This window comes from Canis lupus, chromosome 26, assembly GCF_048164855.1.
Source record: "Canis lupus baileyi chromosome 26, mCanLup2.hap1, whole genome shotgun sequence".
Taxonomy (NCBI): domain Eukaryota; kingdom Metazoa; phylum Chordata; class Mammalia; order Carnivora; family Canidae; genus Canis; species Canis lupus.
Genome location: NC_132863.1, coordinates 42,534,354 through 42,561,835, shown reverse-complemented (window position 1 = coordinate 42,561,835; position 27,482 = coordinate 42,534,354). Strand labels below are relative to the sequence as shown.

The following is a 27,482-nucleotide window of genomic DNA, read 5'->3' as shown; positions in this document are numbered from 1 at the left end:
TATAGTATCGGGCACAGAAAAAAGATGCTCAATAGCTATTTGTCAGACACGTGAAAGAATGCAGCCTTAGAAGACTCACTGACGGAAAAGTATGGCATCATGTAGACCAAGAGTTTCAAGTGGTGTTTTGCAGAGCTGCTCCCTAGATTGCACTGAAAAGGGAAGAAAACAGGCAAAGCTTCCGGGACCCTATTCTCGCTTCAAACAGAACATCTTCTCTTATATGTCTTCTACAATTTAGCCTCCTAAGCAAGATTTAACTTAAAGGATTTGCATCTAAATGAAGCTTGACAATGAAGACCTAATTGGGAGAAAGGAAAATTATTAAAACAGGTTAGTACTTTGATAAATTCCGATAAATATTCTAGGTGGTGATGAGTAAGACTGATAGATCATGATTATTCAAATTGACCTACATCTTTTACAAATCTCTTCCAAAGAAGCATTATTCTGGGAAAATCCCTGCTTGTGTTCACCTATGTTTAAATCTGTTCATAATGTTTCCATATATGTTAGTCTTTAACTCTGATATGGTTTATGTGACTGCCTGATGAAGTTTGGTGCCTACTAAAGAAAAGTAAAAGCTAAAAAATATATTGGTGTTTTCCAGCTAGGGGGCAGGTTCCTTGTGAGCAGAAACTAAGTTCATTTTGTTCACTCTACCATCTCCTGTCTTTAGAACAGTGAGTGCCCACACAGAATATGGTTCACAAATATTTGATGACCAAGAGCTTAGAAAGGGGTAAAGAGGTGACCAGGTTGGAAGGTGATAGTGGTGGTCTGGCACAAAACCTCAGAGACCAGGGATCCCTGGGTGGCACAGCGGTTTAGCGCCTGCCTTTGGCCCAGGGCGCGATCCTGGAGACCCGGGATCGAATCCCACGTCAGGCTCCCGGTGCATGGAGCCTGCTTCTCCCTCTGCCTGTGTCTCTGCCTCTCTCTCTCTCTCTGTGTGACTATCATAAATAAATAAAAATTAAAAAAAAAAAAACCTCAGAGACCAAGTAAGGTAAGGATGAACATCAAAACAGGGAGGGTGTGTTGATGGATGATTAATTATACTGATGGGGAGTATTAATCCTGTGAATAGATGCATTAAGAATAATAGCAGCTAGGTTTTTTTTTCACTATTGGAGAAAAAGGTTACATATATGGAAAAGGAAAAATGTAGTTGAATAATACACACACACAGGCACACACACACATACATACATGCCCAGATTTTATTTTTAAATATCATTTTCTACCAAAAGGAACCCAAGTTTCTTGGAGTAAAGCCTGATTCAAGGCTGGGACAGAAGCAGAGCTAGATGAGCCTAGACCACCTTGTGCCAGAAGTAAGAATGGTAACAGATGGTAACTACACTTATCACGGTGAGCACTGCATAAATAGAATTGTTGAATCACTCACTAGGTTGTACACCTGAAATTAATGTAACATTGTAGGGCGACTTTACTTCAATAAAGCAAAATAAACTTAAAAAAAAAATAAAAACAATTTAAAAATGCTCTCAGAGAAGAGCAAACATGTTAAAAAAAAAAAAAAAAGAAAAGAAAAGAAAAGAAGAAGCCAAAGTCAGCTTGAATAGATTCCCAGTGGTCAAATCTGGTACAATCTCATCATCAAAATGAACAACTATAATCATAAATTATACCCATTTAGTAAAATATGAATCCATGAGATTGCACTGATATGAACAAATGGGAAAATAAAAATCTTCTTGCAAGAAGTCAACTAATAAAAGTCGAGGGAAGGGGCACCTGGGTGGTTCAGTGGGTTAAGCATCTGCCTTCACCTCGGGTCATGATCCCAGGGTCCTGGGAACCAACCAGCATCAGGCTCCCTGCTCAGCCGGGAACCTGCTTCTCCTTCTCCCTCTGCAGCTCCCTCTGCTTGTTCTCTCTCTCTCTCATCAAATAAGTAAATAAAACATTTAAAAAATAATAAGAAGAAATAAAAATAGAGGGACGCCTCGGTGGCTCAGCTGTTGGGTGTCTGCCTTTGGCTTGGGGTGTGATCCAGGGTCCGGGGATCAGGTCCTGTGTCGGGCTCCCTGTGGGGAGCCTGCTTCTCTCTGCCTGTGTCTCTACCCCACCCCCCTCTCATGAATAAATAAATAAATCTAAAAAAAATAAATAAAAGTAGAGAGAATAACAGAACTGGGCAATCACCATTTGGCAACTATCATAGCAATAATTTAGCCAAGGGATATCAATGAATACAGAAATAATCAGTAAAAGTTTGTTTAGGAATTGGATACTTATGAAGCTGCAAGTTACCTCCCAACAAGATGCACATGATGCGCAAAGGGAAAAGAATAACTTTCCATTGGGAAAAGTCCAGAAGTGATCAAAGTGAACATTAAGAGTAATGGGAGAAATCACGTGCCACTTGATGGGGGGTAGTGACAACCACAGCTGCCACAGACTAGACATGTCATCATATTGAGACATTCTTGCCCCAAATACACAACCTCAATCAAATTATGAGGAAATATCAGCAACCCAAATTGAAAGACATTCTTAAAAAATGACTCATCTGTAAAGTTCCGAATTATCAAATCAATGTCACGAAAGTCAAGGAAAAACTGCGGATATATTCCTAATTGGAGATTAAAGAGACAAGGCAACTCAATGCAAGATGTGATCCTGGATTTGGCTTCTTTTGCTATAAATGACATTATTAGAATAACTGAAGAATTCTGAATGGGGTGCATGGATTATATGGTAGCAATATGTCAATGTTAATGACCTGAATTTGATGGTTATACTGCGGTTAGATAGAACAATGCCCTCATTTGTAGGAACACACACTGAAATATTAGCTGGTGATACGGCATCACATCAGCAACTTACTCTCAAATGATTTAGAAGAAAAAAAGTTCTTTGAACAAGGCTTTTCTGTAAGTTTGAAATTATTTTTCAATAAAAAGTAAGTATATTGATACTGCCCTATATTCTACAGACAGTATAACCAGTATACTTATTAATAAAAACCAAGGCAAATTAAAACAATGTAGTATTGTTTCAATGTGAGGAACCGGAGGCTTCTTAATTGACCAGCTATTTCTCCTTTTGCCTTAAAAAAAAATCAGCCTCTCATTTTGCAAACGTTTAAGGACCATGCCTTATGTGCCACCCACTGTTCCAAAGATGCACAAAATGAACCAGGTTCCTGTTTGCACGGAGCCTTGCCTTTTTGAATATTTGAAGTTGAATATTGAACACATTTCTATCAAGGAGAGTGGAGAAAGAGGTAGACAGGCAGAGAACGTGTGTACAATCTGTCACCTCCTACGGCGTTACCTTCTATAATTAGTGATGAGGGTTTTTTTTTTCCTTAAGCAATAAAAGCAATTTTCAAAGTGGCATATTCATACATCTCCATATATTCATGATGTATAGATGACAGGAAGGTAGGTAGGTATGCACTTTGGGGGGAGGGAGGGGGAGGCCGGATGGAGAGAAAGGGAGAGAGAGGAAAGGAGGTGGAAGGGACAAAAAGAATACTGTTTTATCATCCCACTGCTGGACTTGACATCATAATCAAGAGAAGGGAAAGCATCGGAAGCAAACTGGCATCTCAGATGTAACCTCATATGGGAAGGGAAGGGCAGTGTGGGACAGCACTGGGGCAATGGCAGCTATTTCTATGACCATCAAGTCCTGAGGCCCTTCTTGTCTGACCTCACGATATGCCCTTGAGCGAGGCACATGACAGCAGTCAACTGCACCGTGTTTACCATGCAGCGTAGAGCACGTCAGATGGCACACTGCCTGGGCTGACCTCCAGTGCTCCAGCTGCTTGCTGGCTGTGCCTCCCAGCTGTGGTGGAACCGGGGCGTTCTGGTGGGATATCACGGGTGTTCCTTCTCTCCCAGCCTTCCTGGAGAGAACTCTAAGACCTAGATTGCCACCTTTAGGTGCAAAGCAGGCAATGCAAACGCAAGGAAGGAGACCAGAAAAAGCCACAGAGAAATGATTCTGCTTCCCATTAATCTTCAAACATATGATTCATTCACCTTTCGTTGGATCTTTCAACTTCCTGTATTTACTAGAGACATGGGTACCCCAAAATTTAAAGTTTCCTCTTCAACGTACAGGGGCAAAGATAAATAGCATGTGGAGCACAGCCTCAGTGTTGGGAGTGAATTGAGGAAGTAGGGGCACTGGGGTCAGCAGGAGAGCACATAATCCATTGAAACACAAAGGGTCCTAATCAAGTACCAGCAATTTCTGCCAGCAGGAAAAAAGTGTCAGATTACCTGATCTTCCAATGTTTTCCTTTCCCTTTTTGTTTTTTGTTTTGTTTTGTTTTTTTTTTTTTTGGTCTTTTTAAACATTAACACTTAATTCACATAGCATAAAATTCACCTGCTTAAAGTATACAAATCAATGCTCTTTAGTGTATTGAGGGATGCAACTCTCACTATAACCTAAATCCGGAACATTCTCAGCATCCCCCAAAAGAAACCCCAATCCCACTGGCAGTCCCAGTCATTCACCTTTCTCTCCCCCAGCTTCTAGCAACCACCAGTCTTATTTCCCCGTCTCTGTTGATTTGCTTATTCTGGACCTTTGATATAAATGGAGTCTTGAAATGTGTGTTTTGCTGTGGCTGACTTCTTTCCCTCAGCATAATGTTTTGGAAGTTCATCTATGTCGTAGCAGCTTACAATATTTTAAGAGCAGCCAGCAACACAGATTTTCATGTGACCTCTGCATTGTTCAAGGATGGTCACTAATTTGAAAACATAGTATAGTCGAAAGAAAAGATCTGAGACAGTTGATCTGGTTTTATACTTTGTTAAGAGTATAGAAATTACACACGAATTTTAAACAACCATTGAGGTCAGAGGCCATTTGCCTCTGGGTCCCCAGTGAAAGAAGAACCAAGCAAGGGCAGGGTGGTAGGAGGAATCTGTCCTGCATGAAGATAATAAGGATACACATTGTTCATAGAGAATTTTTAAGTGATAATAAATGACTAAAAGTTGGTCTGCTTATCATCATGCTAAAAATTTTAAACAATATTACAAATAAAAAAAAATCTTTCTCCCAAACATATTTTGCTTATCTTAGTTCTCATCGATTCCTCTGATAACCATTGGGTTTTACTAATACATAGAGAGTTTAGGGGCACCTGAGTGGTTCAATGGGTAAAGCGTCTAGCTTCAGCTCAGGTCATGATCCCAGGGTCCTGGGTTCGAGCCCTGCTTTGGGATCCCTGCTCAGTCTGCTTCTCCCTCTCCCTTTGCTGCTCCCCCTGCCTGTGCTTTCTCTCTGTCAAATAAAAAAAATAAAATCTTAAAAAAAAAAAAAAGATAGCCTCAGATTAGCACACTGTCTTTACTTTTCCTTTAAAAAACACTGCTTTATACATGGCAGTTTATTTGGAGAATTTCCAGTTATAAATTGGCTTCAGACACAGGGGAACTCAGTCACATGCATCTATTTCAAGAATAAACTCTTAAAGGATCGGAACCCTTCGAGCTCGCCTCAGGGTAGGTTGTATCCTCTACCCCTGTGGACCTACCTAGTTTTGCATTTCAACAGAAAATGCAAAACAAACATGGATTGCCCAGGGATTATGATAAAGGAAAAAACAAAACATAGAATACTTCAAGTCTTGTCCTTTTTTGTGACTACTTGGAGTTTTCATGCATATAAATTTTTAAACTTGCTTAATAAACAGAAGCCAAAATGTTATTATTTGTGAATGCAAGACAAATAGATAGGCAGATAGGTCCCTTTAAAAAATGTAGTGATGGGGATCCCTGGGTGGCTCAGTGGTTCAGCGCCTGCCTTTGGCCCAGGGTGTGATCCTGGAGTCCCGGAGTGAGTCCTCCCAGCATGGAGCCTGCTTCTCCCTCTGCTTGTGTCTCTGCCTCTCTCTCTATGTCTACCATGAATAAATAAATAAATAAAATCTTTAAAAAAAATGTAGTAATGAAATTAAAAACTACTATCACGTTACTGTTTTTCTTTTTCATAGTTATTTTATTTTTTATTATATGTATATTTATTTACTTTTTTACTGGCATGTTTACATATAGAAAACATGATAAAAGAAAATTTAACTTAATTATATTTCTTTTCTGCCACTATTTTGTTTCATTTCATAGTAGCTATTGAAAATGCCTTTGTCATAAAGACAAAAGGGAGTGATACATGTGATCCACCCCAAGTATCAAAGTTACTAGTTATGTCACTAGTTCCAGAGAGTGAGAGGGAGGGAGTACAAAAGGATTTCATGAAGTAAAAGACGGCATGCCAATGAAAAACAAATTCCTTCACTCATCTGAAAAATAACTTTAAGAACTAAGCGTGTATTCGACAGTTTTCCCATTATATACTGGTGCGTAACAAACTCCCCCAAAAGTCGGTAGTGTGCTGTGTTTGTTTTATTGTAGAAACTCCAGCCTGTGTGTGTGTGCTGAGAACTGCCCAGGGAAGGGATTAAGACAACAACAACAACAAAACAAAATAAAATAAGATAAAACAACAACCACAAAATCACCGATGTAAGAGGAAGCAAGAACACTTGCTAGACAGAAATCATGGAAGAGCAGGAATGAAACTGACTGCTCCAGTGGTGGGGTATGTTCTTAGCAGGCCACACAGCCACATTGCTCTTAGATCAGGCCACCTGGAGTCCCTGACCTGGGCCTCATGGTGCAAGGCACAGATGTGCCTCAGGTCCATCCACAGATGCTTCCCCCCCAGGAAGCAGAGCCCCCACTTCCATAGTGCATTACATACAACCAAGATCCTGGATTTCTCTGCTCAAAGCACCAGCATCCACTTCAGGACCTACAAGATCCTCTTCCCAAGTCAGAGTCCCTGAGAATGGGCCACACTTCTGGGGACTGCTCTTTGCTTAGGAGAAGAGAATAAAACTTGAAAAGGAAGTGGTCATGACCTGAGCTGGGACAGCCAAGTATGCCTGTTCCCCAAGCCTTACAAATGCTAGCCACAGGCTTTGCCAGACTGTTTATCTGCAGCAACTGGATGAAAGGCAGAACACAGGATCATGGAAACTGACAGTTGGTAGCTGACCGGTATTGCCAGGCAGAAGCTCTCCTATCACTATTTTATCAAGAAAATAAAAAGCAACAACCATCAGCCAAGTTGGGAGGGGGAAGGTGTGGTTTGCAGGTTGTAGAAGAAAGGAGGTCCAAGGAGAATGGGAAGTGAGTGGACCAAGAAAAGTCGTAGGAGAATCAGCCACACAGCCTGTCCACCTAAAGTTAGTAGTTCTATATTTTAGGTCAGACCAGTTAGTGGACTGTGTTTAGGGCCTGAATAGGTAAAATCTGTACTCAATCTATGGTGTGTTTTCTCTGAAGGGGATGATGAAGGCCAAGAGGGCTGAGGCCATATCTAAAGGAGGTTGTAACAATGGGCTTTGGGACATCAGCTGGGCAAAAAAGGGAGTAAAGATTAAAACTACTGAAGGACTGGGGATCCCTGGGTGGTTCAGTGGTTTGGCATCTGCCTTTGGCCCAGGGCGCGATCCTGGAGTCCCAGGATCGAGTCCCGCATCGGGCTCCCGGCATGGAGCCTGCTTCTCCCTCTGCCTGTGTCTCTACCTCTCTGTCTCTCTATCATTAAATCAATCAATCAATCAATCTTAAAAAAAATACTGAAGGACTATTAACAGTGGGGGTTCAATGGTTTAGAGGTCCTACTGGGGTGAAGTATTGTTGGAATCAGAAAACAGGGAAATGACATAAGACATGATAATTGGGCAGTGGAGTTCGTGACACTGAGAATGTAAATAGTGTCCTGCTTATTGGTAACAACAAAGTCTAGATGGGAATATGATCAAATTTGATCAGGAAATAGGAGGCTGAAGACCACTGGAGAGTCCAAAGCATCAATAATTCAGGGGAGTGAAGGTTTTATTTACACGAATATTGAAATTACCAAGAATCATGAAATAATAGCTAAGCTAATTGAGAAGAGCAAGGTGCACAACAGGACTATAGGAAGCCCTCATTTGAGTAAAAAAAAAAAAAAATGACAGATTTGCTATACATTTGTCTAGACACAATCTTTAAAGACCCATATACATTGTCTAGACACCTGTATGCTTGTGTGCACATGCAAAGACTAATTCTAGAAGGAGACCTGGGGAATGACACCCATCACCGACTCTCATAATGGAGTCTAGGGAACTAGACTGGTTCAAGACCAGGAGTAGTCTTATTTTTCAAAACATAACCTTTGGCACTGCCAGAATGGTTTACAATATATCTGCACTATTTCTTAGTTTAGAAAGGAAAGAAAATAGCTAGTGAATAAAAAATAAAAACTGGGGCACCTGGCTGGCTCAGTCAGAAGAGCATGAGACTCTTAATCTCTGGGGTCATGAGTTCGAGCCCCATGTTGGGTGTAGAGATTACTGAAAAGAAAGAAACTTCTAAAAAAAACTAGAATGTTGATCTTAGCCTTATTCAGCTGGAGTTGCTTTCCTTACACTCTCAAGAAGTACTCAGTCCTTAAAATGGAGCCAAGTTTTGAGAATAAAACTCTCAGAGTAATCAGGACAATTAAGATGTATTTAAACATCTCTGGGCTGAGGAAAAATGGATTTTTCTTGCTGCTGGCAATGTGAGTAACAAAAGTCCTATTCTCCAACTGACTTACTTGAGAAAGCCTGTGTCTTGATCAAAGACCAAATGATTGCAATTTAGCCACCCAATATCTTTTCGCTGATTTAATTAACATAATGTTCCCTTAACCAAATGAAACAACATTATTAAGCTGCATTGATGAAATGCAGCCCAAACCCTCACAGGAAGGCTGCCAAAGGATGTGGGCTTGGAAAATATTTTTCCATTTCATGCTCTCTCTCTCTCTCACACACTAGAACAGTTCAAATGGGTGCTCTAGGAGGTTCACCATTTTACTAATTGGGGGAACTCCTGCAGAAAGATGAAAAGGGTGTAGCCCAGGAGGGAAGTGGAGAATCATGCTGAAGTAGACAATGGATATCACCCTTTGACCCCACTCAAAGATTCCCTCACCTCTGGGGACTATCCACTGCAGAAGGTAAGCCTGACTTGGAGCAACCCCTTCAAGAATTACAGGGCAATTATATTCCTAGGGATTAGAGCAAGTGAAATGGTCAAGGCAATTTTCCCCAGCTCATCTCCAGCAAATCTCTCAGAACGGCAGAGAGTAATGCTCCCACCTGTTCTGACCCTTTCCTGTTTGGAAAAGGGAGTGCAGAGAAAAGTGTGAGCAGGAGGACGTATTCAGATGAGGACTGTGACCCAGTCATATCACACACTTTTTGTATGTGAGCTGGTCCAGAGTAGGGTCACATATTCACTTCTCCCTACCCCACTGCCACCATAGCCCAAGGGAGCACAGGGGACTCTCGTAAGCTGGAGAGCTCATGCCTCGTCTAAAGGGGCAGTCACTACATGTCAGCTGCCACGCATTGCAGAGTAGTCATGCACACACCTACAGGTGCCAGACTGCCTGTCCGGCTCTGCCATTTGGGTCCTGGGCAAGTTCCCCCAGACAAGGTAACTTGTTTTTTCCCTGGCAGCCAGTGTGACTTTTTAAAATAACCATCAAATAAAGTTTCCACCACACACCCCACTTCCAGGTCCTTATTGGTTTCCCATTGTCCTTAAAGTTAATTTCAGACTCATCAGCATGGTGTTTGAACCCAGCAGAGCCCAGTCCTGTGCTCCCTCCAGCCTCATCTGCAGGTACATCCCCCCCACCCCTCTGCACTCACTATCCTTCAGGCACGCCAGCCTTACACTCCATGCCAAATTCTTTCCCACCTTCAGATTTGGCACACACTGTTACCTTTGTCTGGAATTCTCTTCAAAAAAAAAAAAAAAAAAAAGCAATCTCTAGCTGGAAAATTCTTACTTTATCCTTCAGTTTCAACCTAAAATTTCTCCCTTAAAGGACCTTTCCCCAAATCCTTAGCCGCACACAGGGTCCGACCATTATCCTCTTCCCCAGAGCACAGTGCCACAGTGAATACCACCAGTTGGGTATCAATTCATTTACTCACTCACTAAATCATCAGCTCCAATAAGCACATGCCACTTCTATTTTGCTCACTCTCAAGTCCATAGACAGGGCCTGACACAGAGTAGGTGCTCAATAAATAGCTGATGTATATATGATTAACGAGTATTATGGGACACTTTGGATGTGCCAGGTATTGTGCTGACAAGGAAACAAAAATAAATCAGACATGCATCCTGTCATTCAGACCCTAAGCAGCTAGGAAGAAGGGATCCCACTGCTATGTGTTTTAGGCTGTCTAGCTTTCAAAACTACTGAGAAGCCTGGCATTTCCATTCTATGAGCCATTACACGAAACAGAGAAAATTAATCCAGGCTCATGACTGATTTCAATGCTGAACATAGGAGACTCCTTTTCTTTTTTCACATATGCCTCTAAGTGTGAGATGGCCAGCACCTGGCATGAGTGTGCCGCTCCCCTGCCCACTCCCAATGCCAGAGCGAATTAATTGATTACAGCACCCTCTGTGCTGAGAATTAACTTCTGACTCCTTTACAAGCAGTCCAGGCAGCCACACCAATGGATCAGAGTTGGCATGAAAGATGGACAGTTTTTTCCATCCCCCTTGCTAGCCCTTAAAACCCCTGGACATAACCGTGGTGAGAACTGACAATTGTATCAAGTGAAATGGCATCCTCCCCCTGCCTCTGAGGCTCAGGTTGGCACATCACCTTGGAGCAGACTGTCTGGGGCAGCACACTATAGCCAAGTCACTCAAATCTCCACTCTGCCCATCCTCAGTATGTTCAAACATGGCCTTCAAGAGGATTGCTTCCTCAAGTCTATTTGTTGACTCTCTTGAGTCTTTCCTGACCATTTGGGGAAAGACTGACACAATTTTTCTAAGTATTTTAAAAATAAATTCTATTTCTGTTGGACAAAGGAAGGCCAAGTCTTAAAAGCATCCCTTAATTCTCGATTCTAGAAGGGCAACCACAATTTCAGCTCGTTTATAATGCACATCAATTCATAAGTCTTCATTATTTTGAATTACTTATTCATGAACCTAATTATTCCCCAACACTAATGTGTGTAACTCAGCTTGGTCTGCATCCTTCATTAAAGGGTTTCAAGGCCATTAACTGAAAATCCATAGAAAAATTAAATCTAGACTCTAACTTCAAGTGTTTCTTTTGTGTTAGTACTTAAATTGTAAAACAGGCACATCTAATCATAACCCACTTTAGCGCGTGTGTGTGCGCACGCGCACGTGTGTGTGCATGCACGAACACTCTTTGTTTAGCAGTAAACTCGAAGCTGTAACTTGTGGAGATTTGCAGTTCTTCATAATGTATTCAAATAAATAAAGAGCTAAGTTAATATTTAATGGATTATTAAAAAGCTTTTTTCCAGAGAAATCAACATCTTTTCCCATTAAATATGAAATATACTATTAAGATAAATTAAAAGTGTTGCCTATAAATAAAAATTCCTCACAGGCTAGGTCATGGGCCCTAAATCGTGAGGCGACATTATGACGCGTCTACAAAATGTAAATCATATCATTACAATAATAATAACAATAACAATAGCATATTCATTACGCTTAGTGTGTGCTTATTAGCACTGTGTTAAGCATTTCACGTATATTAAACCATTTTATCTTTAGAACAATTATGTTATTATCTCCATGTTATGTATGAATAAACTGAGGCACAGAGAACCTAAGCAATTTGTCCAAAGCCTGCCAGCTAGCGGGATTCGCAGCTGGCAGGCCCCTGCCCAAAATCGCACAGTTAGATTCCGACTCCAGAGTTCGTGCTTTAATCCCCATGCTATACCACCCCTAGCATTTAGTGCACTGTTTTCATAAGTAGCAACTTGCAAGCATCATTACCCTCTGTAGTCCTTCATTATCCTTTGTATAAACAAAAACCCACAGAATTCTTGCACGCAAACACTGGTTGCGCAGTTCCTCATTTCATTTTTCACACTGGGACCCTAAATTCTAGGACTTTGAATATTTCCAGATACTAAAAATGTCCTATTGGATCCTCTAGGTACCTTTTCACCCACTGGGGATACCATCTGTGATGTCTCAGGACATTTGACACAAGACTTGAGTGAATTCCCCAGGGTCAAGGTCCCCCCCCTCATTTTGCCTGTTGTGGGTGGTGATAGGAATTCGACCATTTTCCTGGGTCAAATCAGCTAAATTGAAAAGAGAGTTCCATCCAAAGGAAATTAATGTAAGTTATGAACAAGCAAAATTACTTCAGAAAATCAAAGTTTCCAGCCAGGTAGTTGGCCATGTAGTCCAAAGGACAGAGAATCTCATCTTGCAACATCTCCTGTCCATTATTTTTTAGTGAATTGCCCAAGCTGGGGTAGGAATCCTTTTTTGAGGAGGTAAGAAGTGGACATTAAAGCAAGTCAGGATAAGAAAATCTCAATTATTTTGCAGTTGTAACATGAGCTCTTGTGTTCATAAATTTCCAGACTCATTTCTTACCAAGAGTAAAACGAAATCCATTAAAAAATAAGGACATGGGGAAAATGTGGGATAAAATGAAAAATACAGAAATAATAAGTGCTTAAGAAGGTTAGAACAGACTGAAAATTAGAAATTAAAATAAATATGAGATAAAACCTGAAATATTTAAGCCAAGAGATGTAAAAGGGTAAAAGCAACAGAAGAAAGTAAATCCTAGAGATAGAAATCCTAAGTCTATGATTAGGGTTTAGAGATTAAGGTGGAATAAATCAATGATTTAGAAGGATATTTTAAGAAGTTCCAAGCTAAGGAGAAAAAAATAAAACCATGAAAGTGAAGAGATGCAAATTTGAGATAGTCTAAGAAAAATTACTTAACAGGTAAGGTAAACTGAGTCAAAAATGAACAAGTCAACTCCTAGGATATACTTAGAAGCACAGTTTTCTTACTCGAGAGAACATCAGAATCACCTAAAAACCCAGGTTGCTGGACCCTACCCAGAGTTTCTAATTTAGTAGATCTGGTATAGAGCTTGAGAATTTGCTAGAAAGGTACGTGATGCTCTTAGAGACCCAGTAACCTACAGAATCTTCAGAAACCTACTTGCAAAAGCTTATTTGGAACAGCTCTCCCATAAAGCAGAAAGGCATAAACAACTCTACTACCTAGTGAAATGATACTGGACGAAAACAAGAGCGGGCTGCCATCACCCAAGGGAATGTCATACACCAGTGAAAATTAATGAACTGCAGCTACATGCAATGACACAGTTGAATCTTAGAAACAGCACGCTGAGTGAAAAGGTGCAAGTCACAGCTGACTACCTACTGAACAAAACGATCTTTAAAGCTCAGAAATGAACAGCAGTTACTTAAGGATATACATGCGTGTTTGGTAGAAACTTTTTTAAATCTAAGAGTAATAAACTCACAACTCAGAGATAGGAGAAAAGGACTAGGAAGGAGACAGGTGGATTAATGCACATCCATTTTGCCACAGTGGTTAGTTTGGGCAGGGCATTCACGGGTTTTGTTTCATTATTATTCTTTTCAACTTCTAAATTTATATATGTACATAATATATATTTTCATGCAGTACATACATTGTTATTTATATATTATACTATTCCATGTTACTAGCTTATATATAATTCTATACTATATATTGACATATATCTATATCATATATATATTCTCTGCAATGTATCAGCTACCACATTTTAAAATATATTCACTGAGAGGTTAATTTTATGTCTCAGCTTGACTAGGGCACAGTACCCAGATAGTTGGTCAAACGTTCTGGATGTTTCTGGGAAGGTACTTTTTAGGTGAGATTGACATTTACATCTATAGACTTTGAGTAAAGCAGATTACCCTCCATAGTATCAATGGGCTTCATCCAATCAGTCTAAGATCTTAAGAAAAAGACTGACCTTCCACAGGGAAGAGGGAGTTCTGGCAACAGCCAGCCTTCTGACTCAAGACGTGTCAACTTGTCCCTGGGTCCGCAGCCTGCCTGCCAGTTCAGCCTCCACAATGGTGTGAGCCAATTCTTTTTTTTTTTTTTTTCCAATTCTTTAAAACAAACAAGATACATATAATCTCCTAGATGTACCCTATATATGTCCTATTGTTTCTGTTTCTCTGGAGAACGCTAATTCATTCACATTTCCCCAAAAATATTTTATTTGATTTTTCAGTCTGGAATTTGGAGAAGAATAATGCCAGGCTCAAAGCCGAATCACTAGGAAGGAGGTCACTGCCGAGAAACCAGAGGTATGAGAGGCCAAGAATGGCATACACGTCTAGACCTCGTGCAACTTCTGTGTCTGGATCACTCTCAGCCATCCAGGTATACAGGGTTAATTGGTCTGAACTCTTACCATTTTGAGTTACAGGAACAGCCCAAACTAGCTTAGGCAAGAAGAGTGAATGTATTGATTGCTATAACTAAAACTTCCAAAGAGAGGTCTGACCTCAGGCATACGTTGGTTCAGGGGCTCGAATGATTTGACTAGCTCTCAACTCTGCTCTCCTAACAACCTCAAACATATACAATCCCTTAATGCCATCAGTGGAACAGGTGCTTATCTATCTTCCTTGAGTATTGTGACAAACATTCTCAAATCGAGTTTCATTGTCCGGGGTGGGTCAGGGCTGGTGAATGGAATGCCATGATAAACTAAGGCTTCACTTCTAAGGCTAATTCCTGTGCCCACCTGCACCCATCAAATCATACAGATCAAAGGTGGGACATGGGCTGTTCCTCAGTGGAAAATCAATTGTGATGTTGTTATTGAAGGGGGAAATGACTGCTGGGCACATAAAACTCTAATACTACTACTAATAACGACACAATAGATACCCACTCCACAGGGAAATGATTTCTCCTGAGAGAACAAGCGACTATGGCTCATTTTGTGATAACTACAGCACAGCCAGCTGCATGAAAATTTCTTCCTCGGTCCCCCCAACAACATCCAGATACACAGAGGTTCAGCATTGGATGAGCTTTTAGACTTCAATAGCATCATCTCAGATAGAAATTAGGAAATTAAAGACCAAGGATGTTAGAAATTGGTTTAAGGTCAATCAAAGAAATAAGTGGCAAAATTGAGGCAGTGAGTGAAAAAGCCTAACATTTTCTTAATGTGCAAAGAGCATGAGGAAAAGGAAAAACAGACGGGAAAGAGGCGTGAAAATGATGGGGTGATCTGGGGAAGTATTTGTTGAATGCATTTGAGAACTGCTGTTTTAAAATGCTGAGTTTAAGTACTCTTCAGAAGCTTGAATTTGTGATTCTTCTAAAACTTATTCACTTAAATGCATTTTCAGTTCCCATTTAGTGAAGGCTTATTCACAACAGAACTGTGTATTTTGTCAGCTAAGGTCATAACAAATCCAGCTTAATAGCATATACATCTAAATTTCTATAGCAGATAATTCATGTTCATACAGTATTATCTTACATTAAAAAGAAAAATGCTATCAGACTCAATTGTCATCTTCATGCCAAAAGTCAAATTTTCATGTTTTCATATGCTAAATATCAACGTTGCTTATGTTTCAAAACTACTTTTATTTTCAGTGTTCAGAGGCAGGATACAACATCTAAAGATCTGATTATCGTCATGATTTTCCTGGAAAATCTTCTGGGTTTATTTTACTTGTCTCTTATTAGGAGATTAAGCATGAGAAGTATTACTTATCCATTCCAAGATGTGGAATATAGAGTGTCCACAAAGGAGCAGATTGGCAAAAGCTGTCGTCTCATTAATAACCAGAAAGGAGCATATAGAAATGTCCACTCAATTCTCCATGACTGGGGTAGTTGCAAAATATAGTAGACACTGGGTATCCCAAGAGAGAGATCTGTAGACTTTCTCAAGCCACTTTTATTCCTTCTTTCATTTGACTTCCTCCATAATTACGCCATAATTGCAAACTGTAATACTTAATGATTGTTAATGCATGTGAGAGACTAGGAAGCAGCTCTGTCACAGTGAGGTGACCACGCCAGGAAAGTGACTACACTCGGGCCCTGACGTAGTGATTGACAACTCCGCGTCTGCATCACAGCATAGGACATTTAGTTTTGACTCTCAGCATTTTTTTATTATGAGAGATATCAAACAGTAGATCATAAGAGAAAATAACATATCAAGCACTGATATATCCTTTACCCAGATGAATGTCTTAACAGTTTATAATATCTGCCTCCCTTTGATTTTATTTTTTATTTTTGGTTTTCTTTTTTAAGATTTTATTTATTTATTCAGGAGAAACACACAGAGACAGGCAGAGACATAAGCAGAGGTTCAAGCAGGCTCCCTGTGGGAAGCTGGATGCGGGACTCGATCCCAGGACCCCAGGATCACGCCCTGAGCCGAAGGCAGAAGCTCAACCACTGAGCCACCCAGATGTCCCTGATTTTATTTTTTAATAGTACATTAGAGTTATACATCAAGGCCCTTTTTGCTATATATGGCAAATACATAAATGAAAAACAAACACAGTTTAGGGGTAAAGGTTCCTTTTCTTTTTTTTGGAATCTTTTTACTTATTTATTTGAGAGAGAGAGCATGCACAAGCAGGATAGGGGGAGCAGAGGGAAAAGCAGACTCCCCACTACCCTGGGGCTCAATCCCAGGATCCTGACCTGAGCTGAAGGCAGATGCTTAACCTTAAGGGGACTGAGCCACCCAGGTGCCCCTAAAATGTCCTCTTCTGGTACCAACATCCTGGACCTGAATTCCACTTTTGATATTCACCGGCTGTATGGCCTTAGGCAAGTTAATGGACCCTTCTGTGCCTGAGTTTGCTCATCAATAAAAAACAAGGATGATGATGGGGCGCCTAGGTGGTTCAGCCGGTTAAGGATCTGCCTTCGGCTCAGATCAGAATCCCGGAGTCCTGGGATGGAGCCCTGCCTTGGGCCCACTGCTCAGCAAGGGGTCTGATTCTCCCTCTCCCTTTGCCCCTCCTCCTGCCTGTGCTCTCCCTCTCTCTCTCAAATAAACAAATAAAATCATTAAAAAAAACCAACAAGGATAGTAATAATAATAACAGTACTTTACCACCTAGGATTGTTGTGAGGATTAAACAAGTTTATTCATGTAAACCACTCTGACTCTGCCTGGCACACAGTGAGCATGCTTCCTATTCCTCCCATGGAGGTCATGTTACTTACATTCTCCATTGGTATTAGGGCAAAACAGAAGTTTTTGCCAACATGCTTTACAAATGTTCACCTCACTTCATGTATCTGATCTTTCAGTGCCTCACTTGGCAGTCGTGGGTTAAAACGATGACTTATATAAACTGTATCATTTAACAAAATACATCACACTATACAAAATAAAAATATTTCAAATCGCAAATGGTGGGAGACTTTTAATAAATCTATGGTAGCAAAACATCAAACTCTAGATTAATAGGGCTACAAAATACTCTTCCTCCATAACCCTGAGACTCTAGTAAAAGATATTATAAAGATATTTGTTTTATGTCAAGTTTTAAATTTGACACTTGGTAACAAATAGAGGAAGCAAATCAAAGTAAAAAAAAAATAGTTTTACACCTTACTGATAAATTAGAAAAATATGCCTGTAATTATCAACCATTCCACCAACATAGTTTATTATATTCGGAGAGACAAATGCATTTAACATGCTGACAAGTTCAATTTCCCTACAGTTTTATTACTCAAATTACTTATAACCTAGGAAAATGTCAAGTGTCAACTCTTTTAAAGGGTTGGCATAGCTTTTAAGCAAATTTGTGAAGTCTAAGAAGGAAGACCTTGTGGCTGCTTCTGGCATTCTCTCATTGGTTTTCTAGGAAAACAAATTTTTTCAGGGTTGTCATTTCCATGAAGTTCACTCTTCTGCTCATTTTCTATCTTTCTGATCATGAATCTGTTTAACTGATATGGCTATTGAAGTTGAAATTCACTGGTAAATATTTCATTTAAAAAACTTAGTAGGAAAAAGACATACATGGTGTAACTGTGGATTTCATGTATATTTGGGGATTATCCAACCCTTCTTAAAGAAAAATCTCCAGATAGACTAGAATATACATTTAAAAATGCATGCAGGGGCACCTGGGTGGCACCATCAGTTAGGCGTCCCACTCTTGGTTTCAGCTCAACTTGTGATCTCAGCGTGTGAGACTGAATCTCATTGAGTGTGGAGCCCACTTACAACACTCTCTCCTTTTCCTTCTTCCCTCCTCTCCTCTAATAAATAAATAAATCTTTAAAAAATACAAAATAAAATAAAAATATGCATGCAATCCATACAATGTGAGAGTAAGACCTGAAACTTAGCATTTGTTCCATAAATGACACTTCAGTGTGTAACTGTTGTATGCCTACGTTAAAATGTTTCTTACAGTAATGACCATAGTTATCTTAAGAAGAAGGAATCATTCTGATGTTAGTTACTGGCATAGTAAGGCACAAATATACTGCCCAAGGTCACAGACATCAAAAGGATGATAAAGATATGATGTGAACCCCAGATACCTAAAGCCAATGTCTCCTCTCCTGACTAACCTGAGGTATGATTGTGTCGAGGAAGAACACTTACACAAATCACGTACGCCACCATGAATGACATTTGATAACATCACTATGCTGACAGGATGGTAGATATCCATTCCTAAGCAAACACTTCTTTCAAAAACAGTCACCAGTCAGGGCATCTGGGTGGCTCAGTCAGTAAAGCGTCTGTGTTTGACTCAGGTCATGATCTCAGGGTCCTGGGATGGAGCCCTGCGAAGGGGCTCCCTGCTTAGAGGGGAGTCTGCTTCTCCTTCTGCCTCTGCTGCTCCCTCTGCTTATGTTTTCTCACTATCTCTCAAATAAGTAAATAAAATTTAAGATAGTCACCATTCAGCAAAGGCCCAATACAGAAAGGCCCAATTACTCAGAAAAGGTCCAATATTGTTGTTTATCATTTCCAGCGAGAACCAATTATCTCTACTAGTTTCTAGTCCTGTCTATGAACTGTACACATATTTCTGATAAATTCAAAAAGTCAAACCATTTCGCTATCATTTATCTAGTTAATGAATTCTCTTCAAACAATAGAAACCATTAAAACTCCCAACCCCCTTTGCTCAGTGATCTAAGTTTATAATTAGCTTTTACAGTTTCCAAAACAAAATGACAAACCAAAATAGGTGCCCAGAGAAGTGATGGAAATAGTTACACAGTCTAACACAGATGAGAGACAGAGACAGGGAGACAGAGATGGAGAAAGAAACAAACAGACAGGAGATTGAGTGGGGAAGGTCACTGTAAAGGAACCAATGTTCAGGCACATCAAATGCAGAGGGATTGAAAAGACTAAAAAAATGCCTTTCTTATCACCATATCTTATGTCACTGGAGAAAAAAATTTTGATGAGATTAAATAATGAGAGATTAGAAAATAGTATTATTTTTCTCTAATTCTTTGTGTAAATTGGAATGAATTTTTACTGAATGATAATTCACTAAACCATCGAAGGTGATGACACATTCCAAGTCACCACCTGTTCCATTACTCTACTATAAATTAATATCTAAGTACATATGGAATATGACACAGTAAAATGCTCATTATTCCACATCTGGTGCATCTTGATAAGGTGTGGATATATATGCCTGTAGCAGTAAGTAAGCTCCAAATTGTTGAAACTGATTATTTATGGGTCCCCAATTTCCTAGAAAACTGCAAATCCCCATCTCTTTATGTCACATAGAAGTATGCAAAATATCGTAACATTTTTCCCCTAGAATTAATAACCACAGAGATTTCCAAAATATCAAAAAACCAATCTATTTTGGTTATGTTTCTAGTGGAAAATATACTATAAGGGCTCCTAAAGTGAATGGATACATACAACAAGAGCCAAAAAGGCTATTATGTAGTTGGCATTGCATTCATCACGTTAACCAAAATATGTCTCCTCACTACACTGGAAGAGAAATTAAATGAAACGTTTAACAATGCAAGTGCTCCTCAAAGGTTAGCACTGAGCAATCCTTTCATTACGGGAAGGCCCGGAAAAAAAATCTTCAAAATACTCATGTATGTATTATCTCTAGGGAGGTCAAAATATTCATGAACTTCGCCATCCACTAAAATATGTGTGTTGCAACAGAGGTGAGTAAGAGACAGTGTACATGTGAGAGAGGAAAAAGGAGAGATTCAGAACACAAACTAAATGCTGGTCCATTTTCCTTGTACAATCAATCTGCAAATTTACTAATTTATGTATCTAACTTTAAAAATCCGCATGTAAATTATATTTAAATATACGTATCTATTTGGCAATATTACATCGTGGGCAACTTTGTACACTCTGTATGCAGACCCCCTGTGACTGTAGCCCTGTTCTATCATTTGAAATCATTTTGTGAATGTGGGAAAGTACTGAGCCTCCATAATTTCCACTGAGACAATATCTCTACAATATTACTCAAGTTCATACAGCCCACAAAAGTATCTGCCACATAATAAATGCTCAATAATTGTCATTTTCTCTTGATAGAAATATCAAGTTATTTAGTGATGCAAAATAAATAAATAGTTTACTAATTAAAATGAGTTAATTATAAGAATGATTTTTGAGAACTCTAACAATCTATTCAAATAATTTCCATTTAAGGTTACATATTTGCTATACGACTGTACTTGTCACCCTTGCTGTAGTAATGTTGCATAACAATTAAACCCAAACATTGGTGGTTACACATTTATATCTCTTGCTCCTAGGTGAGATGAGTGTGCTGTGGTTGCTTCACTCCAGCCCTGAGTTGGAAGTGGAGGAAGTGGGGGAAGTGGAGGAAGCCTTCCACATGTCTTCTCAACTCTAGATCTCAAGCTGAAAACTCAGTGTCACCCAGGTCTTGATATTCTCATCACAGAAGCCAGGAACTCAGGAGAAATGGAAACCTGTGCAGGCTCTTAAAGCCTCTGTTTGAAATTTCACAATGTAACGTATATGCCTATTCCATTGGACAACACAAGCCACCTTTGCAAGCCCAAAGTCAACAGCAGAGCACTGAAAGGTCAAACAACCTTAAAAAATGATGAGATCTACTGCAACAATCTGTGATTTATTTCACTATTCTAAAAAAAGTGACACACACCTATACACCAGACATTCTCTCCTCCACAGTTGAACAAGCAGCTTCCAGAGTCTACATTACAGTGAAGAACATACATATTCAGAGGCTCCTTTTGTTCCAATGTTGGCTCTTCCACCCACAAGATGTGAGAACTTGGACAAAGTATTTAATCTATCAAAGCCTCCAGAGCTATCCCCCACAATTTTTATAAAATGGAGACAAAGGTCATCATAATTTTGTGGGATTGTTAGGAAGATTAATGTGTAGTAACTTCATGTAAGGCATTAGCATTTCTGTCTGGCACGTAGAACTCATTTCACTTATAGCTTTGGTTTCCCAAGGATAAAAATCAGGATCAATAAGGGGGAAAGGTACATGTGGCAGAGCCTGGAGGATACCAGGTGTGGGCTTCTAAGAGTCTTTTCCCAGTGGGTTTGCATGATACACCTTCAATCCTCCAGCAATGAACTGCAGCAATGCATATGAAGTGTTTTCTGTCAGGGAATGTCGTCTGAGCCTACAAGTTCACGTTTTTACTGGAGTTTGTCATGCAGTAACATGTGCCTCCATCCCTCCGTACCTCCATGACTTAGCACAGCTATTAAAATTCCAAACCCGGGCAGCCCTGGTGGCCCAGCGGTTTAGCACTGCCTTCAGCCCAGGATGTGATCCTGGAGACCCGGGATCAAGTCCCACATGGGGCTCCCTGTATGGAGCCTGCTTCTCCCTCTGCCTGTGTCTCTGCTTCTCTCTCTCTCTCTCTGTGTGTGTGTGTCTCTCATGAATAAATACATAAAATCTTAAAAAAATAAATAAAATTCCAAACTCTCCAGAAGCAAAGTGCATGTTCACCATAAGCCACACTGTTTGCACAAACTATCCAGACAAGCTGGTACAAAGGGGTGTAAGGCTTCAAGTATATACAACATTCTTAGTAGTGTAAGAAACATTCTAGGAGCTCAGTTTCCAATTGCTTCCCCCTAGTAACGATAGTCCAATTCATCCTTCATCATAAAAGGTCTGATTTGCAGTTGAGAACACAGTCTACTTAGAGACTTAATTCCACACAACTAAGTCCTGACCAATATGACATAGGTGGAAATGTTGTATATTACTTTTCAAAAATGTCTTCAAAGATAGGTGAATTTGAGAGTGTGGACTTCTGATAGCAGGTGTGCAAATATGATGACTAGAACTCGATCAGCCATGAAGGACTGTATGTTGGAAAACCAGTGCTGTGGCCAGCAGAAGCAATGGCATAGAAATAGCCTCAGCGTCTGACCCAGTGTTAATAGTTAATTTTGTGTGTCAACCTGACTGGGCTAATGGCTGCCCAGGTATGATCAAACATTATTGCCCTGTGTGCCTTTGAGAGTGTCTATGGAAGACATAAGCATTTGAATCAGTAGGCTGGGTAAAGAAGACTGCCTTCACCAATGTGGCTGGACATCCTCCAACCCACTGAGGGCTTAAATAGAACAAAAGGGTGGAGGAAGTGCAAATACACCTTCTCTATTTGAGCTGAGACAACCATCTTTTCCTGTCCTCAGATTAGTAATCCTGGTTCTTGGGCTTTCCTGGGTTTTACACCATCAGCCCCCTGATTCTCAGGCCTGTGGACTTGCACCGAAATTACATCACTGGCTTTCCTGATTCTCCAGCTTGCAAATGGCACCTCACGGACTTCTTACAGACTCTTTAATCACTTGAGCCAATTCCAATTATATCTATATATATTCCATAGGAAATTCCACATATATCTGTCTGTATTTCCTATTGGCTTTCTGTTTCTCTGTGGAAGCCTGGTTAATACAGTTCCACTGTATTAGAACGCCATATATTGTACTGCCTTGTCTTACTATCTCTAAGTCCAGGTGTCTTTTAAAGGAGAGAAACACATATCTATCCTGTTTAACCCACTGTGGTTTTTTACTTCTCACTGCTGGTAGAGCAGGGAGTCCCCTCTGCTTTGAGCATGTGAACAAAATCCTAACTATACAGAACTCAACTAATATTTGTAAATTGATGAGTCCCCTGCTTATTTCCCCTAGGAGCTCTGGGAACCCCAACTTAACACAGTGTACCCTGTACCATGGCTGGGGCACAAGCTGGAAACCCTCCACACACAATCGTGATTTCCAGCAGAGAAAACAAGGAGGGAATGTTGTGGAATTGCAGTACAAGCTAATCATTCATTCTCAAAATAGAATTGCAGACAAGCATATTCTTTCCATAACGTTGCTCTATGGTGCCTTTTGATGAGTATCATTATTTCCTCCCATTGCCCATATTTTTCTCAAATGTTGAAATCACAAATTCCTCTAAGCTACTCTTGTTCCCTCTTCTATAGATCCATCCTCTTATTCCACCCCACAATGAAATAGATATAAATCAAAATGTAGAAATCCATCAAGGAGGCTATCCATTTCTGTCACAAGGGGGGTTTTCTCTCTTAAGCCAAAGGAAGCAAAATGTTAGAATTTGCTATGTTGCTATTAGCTTTAATACTTCTTCTTTTCTGGGGCAATTTCCTTGAGAATCTACATGAGCAATGTGAAAGTTGAATATATTTGTGATGAGAGCAGATGTGTATATGACTTTTCTTGTTAGTTCCTCTCCAAGAATGAGAAATCTGTTTGAATTCACATGTCAATGCATTGTAAATGGGCATTTGTTTCTGCTTTCCACAGAAAACACTCTTGCCCCTTCTTATAGAATTTCATCATTATTTCCTAAATACTCCTCACTGAAGCCTTCCAAAGTCCGACTGATGTATAAAAATCTTCGTCGGCTTTACGGCTAAAACTGAGTAGCTATAAACTACAGGAGTTTGGATAAAGCTGAGGGGGTGTGGGGTGGGAGGGGTGGTTCTGCCTGAAGTACTTTCCCCTCTCAGATAGAAACATGGCTCACCCCTCACCATTTCTAGGTCCATATTCAAATGCTGACCTTTTCAGGCAAGGTTTCCCCTGCCTATTTTATTTAAAATTGCAACACCCCACCAAGCACTCCCAACTCCCCTCACTTGTTCTTTCTGTTTGTCATAGTACATATCACTTTCTGACATATCATATATATGGATAAACCAGGATAGTCTCTCTGCCTAAATCATGAGAAATAACCTGAATTCCATCTGCAAACCCCCTTCGGAGCAGTACCTACATTGGTACCTGATGGAATAGCCGTGAGATGGGAATCTTGGGGGAGAATCATTAGGAATCTGCCTACCACAGGCGTCAACATATGGATAAGATATTCATGTGCCTTGGGACAGGACAAAGGGGAAATAGAAGCTGGGCAGGCAACAATCACTGCCCCTCAATGTTCTACATGCAGATTCTTAGGGTTCTTTTTTAAATTGTTAAAATTCTAAAGTTATTTTTATTACATGTCAGGCTCTAAATATAATGAGGATTAAAATGTAGCCTCTGACCTTACACGTCTTTTCCTGCAATAAGTCCTAAAGAAACTCAATTAGGAAGAATATTTCTATTTTTCTTACTCAATAAAAATATATATTGAGCTCCTACTCTGTGTCAGACTCTGTTCTAGGGAGTATGGTATTGGGAAAAAAGATCCCTGCTTTCATGGAGTTCATATTTTTGTGAAGAAGGCAGGCAGTGAAAATCACACATACATACACACATACACAGACATACATATGCAGGTGTGTGTGTGTATGTGTGTGTATGAACACAAAAGTTCATATAAACTCAAGAAGAACTGGAAGAACAGTTTTGTTTTGTTTTTCTTTAAGATTTTATTTATTTATTCATGAGAGATACAGAGAGAGAGAGAGGCAGAGACACAGGCAGAGGGAGAAGCAGGCTCCATGCAGGGAGCCTGACGTGGGACTCATCCCGGGTCTCCAGGATCACACCCTGAAGGCGGTGCTAAACCGCTGAGCCACGTGGGCTTCCTGGAAGAACAGTTCTTGTGTCAAGTGATAGTATTCCAATTATTGTCTTTGTTCCATATTTCTCAGAATTGATTAAATCTTTTATAATAAGCACACACACATATATATTTGTATATATTCTCTCTCTTTTTTTAACTCAGAAAAGCGGTGTCTTTTTGTTTTAAAGAAAAAAATACAATGGACAAAATGAGACGAGGTAAAAAAAAAAAAAGACAGCATAGTTTTAATGCCTATCTGCTAAATGTACCACAGAGTTTTATATATAAATATTTATTTATTTTTAATTTAAAAATGTGGTTTATTTGGTAAATAGGTTCCAGGTTGCATGTGCTCTGCAGGTGTTCTCAAAAATAACTGCATGGCAACAATACAAAAGCTCTCAGACCTGCCATTACCATGCCCATTGTCCCTATGCTCTTGGTGGACATTGCCACGGAGCTAATTTTAAAGGGTAAATTGGCACAGTATCATTTTAAATATAAATTTCAGTGCAACACTGGCAAAACCATTAATGTTGAGTATCACAATAATACAGAGCCTCTGCTTTTGTCTAAGCTATGCTAATGTTTTAAGAAATAAAGGCAAAAATCCAGTTTGGGAACACAGCTTTGACTTAAGTGTAACAGTCATAGTCAATAGGGTGAATTATGTCATGTAAGAAAATGACTTTTGACAGGTGACTTCTCTGAAACCTGCAGAGGTGCCTTTATGAGCCACTTATAGTTCATTTAATTTTCTCCATCAGATCCCTCTTTGCTCCTTCTGCCTCTCCCATCACTGACCTGCGCATCTTCATTTCCTTTACCTTTCCTCCCTCTTTAACCAATCTGAGGAGTGCTTGCATTTGAAACACTGATTTGAGAAGGAAATTTCCAGCTGTCATGTACCAGAGACAGCTTGGCACTTGCTTTTGGATCCACAGATGACTTTTCCACAAAGCTGATATGAATTTGCTCTGTAACACGCCTGGTCGGGAACCCAGAGAAATTGACAGGGCTCAGACCAGCCTCTCTTCTGCAAAGACTCCTCTAATATGCTTTGATTTAATGCCAGCCTCGGTATGTAGATTATATCCTATGTGTCTTCTCTAGCTCTAAAACCTTCTCTGTTGAGCTGCAGATGAATTTCCTTGACACAGTGTGACAGACCCTCACTGTTTCACATATCTATGCATCACTTGTGGAGGCCCCTGGAAAACGAGGAGCTGGTGTTGATCACAGGCCTCTTTTTCCCTCCTTATTCTTTATTTCCTTTGCCTCTTTATCCCCATTAACACTGAGCATTTAAGGAGTCAGACCTGCGCCTTCCCTGGGCCTGCCCACTGTCTTAATACAGAAATGGTTTGCATGCTTGGTGGCACTGCTTAAATTCTTAATCTAATAAAGTGCTAGCCAAGTGGTAAGAGGGTCAATGTGTTTACCTAACTGGTATAGGTAGTGAGGTTGTAGATTTATCCACGCTACAACTCAGTTGTGCAAAAGTCATGATCAAGCTCTGGTGATAATTTCTCCATCTCTTCCTAATCTCAACCCCTCCTGTGTGAGGCTCCTTCCTAAAACGGTGTTGTAGGCAGAATTCTGAGATGATCACACCACAGGAGATGTCTCTCATGAGATCAGGGGAGTGAGTTTCAGGTTGAAATCATTCCAACATGGAAACTGCAGCTGAAAGAGAAGACATCTGTATCTCCAGGAGAAACTCAAGACTGATACCCCCTGAATCTGACCATCCTCTACTGAGTCATACACCAAGTGAGCCAAGATAATTAAGGCCAGGTAGGAATATTTTGGGTACTGTTCAGGCACTAGCTATGAGCTTATTGAGCGAATAAAAAATAAATGATTGTTGAGGGAACAGTATTCAAAACACACATTAGTGGTTTGGGGAAATGAAATCAATTCTTGAATTGACTGGAGGGAGAAGGTCTCCATTAGAAACAAGAAGTGACCATTTGGCAGTAAAGGGAAAGAGCCATGTGAACTGCTTCAGATGTAGGCATCAAACCCCTAGATATATTTTGACTCCAGTTTACTCGCTAAATGATAGCCATTCCACAACTCAGTTTCCACATGTGTAAAATACACATAATAATAGCCCATTGATGGGCATCTGGGGGATCAGATGAGATGATGCAATTAAAAGACTGAATGAAGTCCCTGGCACATAGTACCCTCTCACTAAGTGGCAGAAGGAATTACTACTGTTTATGAGAGAGAAAGAAAATCAATAGCTATCAAAGGTCAAAGGGATCACATCACCCTCCAACGGACAATCAGGGTGTGTTCAGGTGCATGGATACATATTGGTTGATTTATTTCAATACTGTTCCCCTAAATAACTGTTAGCCCCATGGGAGTAGACCCAGATCACCATAGTTAACCACTTATGCCAGCCCCCAGGGAGGTGTCTGGCATGTAAGGGGTGCTCAATAATTACTGGATGAAT

At 40.1% G+C, this 27,482-nt stretch overlaps 1 long non-coding RNA gene across 2 annotated transcripts; it reads left to right on the top strand.

Annotated features, from left to right (window-relative positions):
- The first annotated feature begins 9,025 nt into the window (after window positions 1–9,025).
- On the top strand, window positions 9,026–21,902 carry LOC140617918 (uncharacterized). Of its 2 annotated transcripts, none has more exons than XR_012018065.1 (3): window positions 9,026–9,057; window positions 14,197–14,348; window positions 20,763–21,902. It is a non-coding gene; the product is annotated as an uncharacterized lncRNA (long non-coding RNA). The 2 variants fall into 2 exon arrangements; XR_012018066.1 differs by lacking the exon at window positions 9,026–9,057 and adding an exon at window positions 9,650–9,728.
- The last annotated feature ends 5,580 nt before the right edge of the window (window positions 21,903–27,482 follow it).